This window comes from Sinocyclocheilus anshuiensis, unplaced genomic scaffold (assembly GCF_001515605.1).
Source record: "Sinocyclocheilus anshuiensis isolate Anshui unplaced genomic scaffold, SAMN03320099.WGS_v1.1 scaffold1632, whole genome shotgun sequence".
Lineage (NCBI taxonomy): Eukaryota > Metazoa > Chordata > Actinopteri > Cypriniformes > Cyprinidae > Sinocyclocheilus > Sinocyclocheilus anshuiensis.
Window position 1 is genome coordinate 310,263 of NW_015558674.1, and position 223 is coordinate 310,485.

Genomic DNA, 223 nt, shown 5'->3' on the forward strand with positions numbered 1-223 from the left:
CAATATGAATATTTCTAGTTATGCTCGTATATATATATATATAAAATAATTTTTCATTTTTTATGTAACAACATATAAATATAGTTCCATATAGTTAAAAAAAAAATATTATACAAATATACAAATGTATACAGTTTTATTGATTAATTTTTATACAAGTAACAACACACACACACACACGTTTACTTGGCTATCTAAATGGGGACATTACATAGACTTCTAT

General features: G+C 21.5%; 1 protein-coding gene across 1 annotated transcript in view; it reads left to right on the plus strand.

Moving 5' to 3' along the window:
* The window catches only part of mars1 (methionyl-tRNA synthetase 1), a 42,228-nt gene that overhangs the window by 39,386 nt on the left and 2,619 nt on the right, over window positions 1-223 (plus strand). The window lies entirely within an intron of this gene.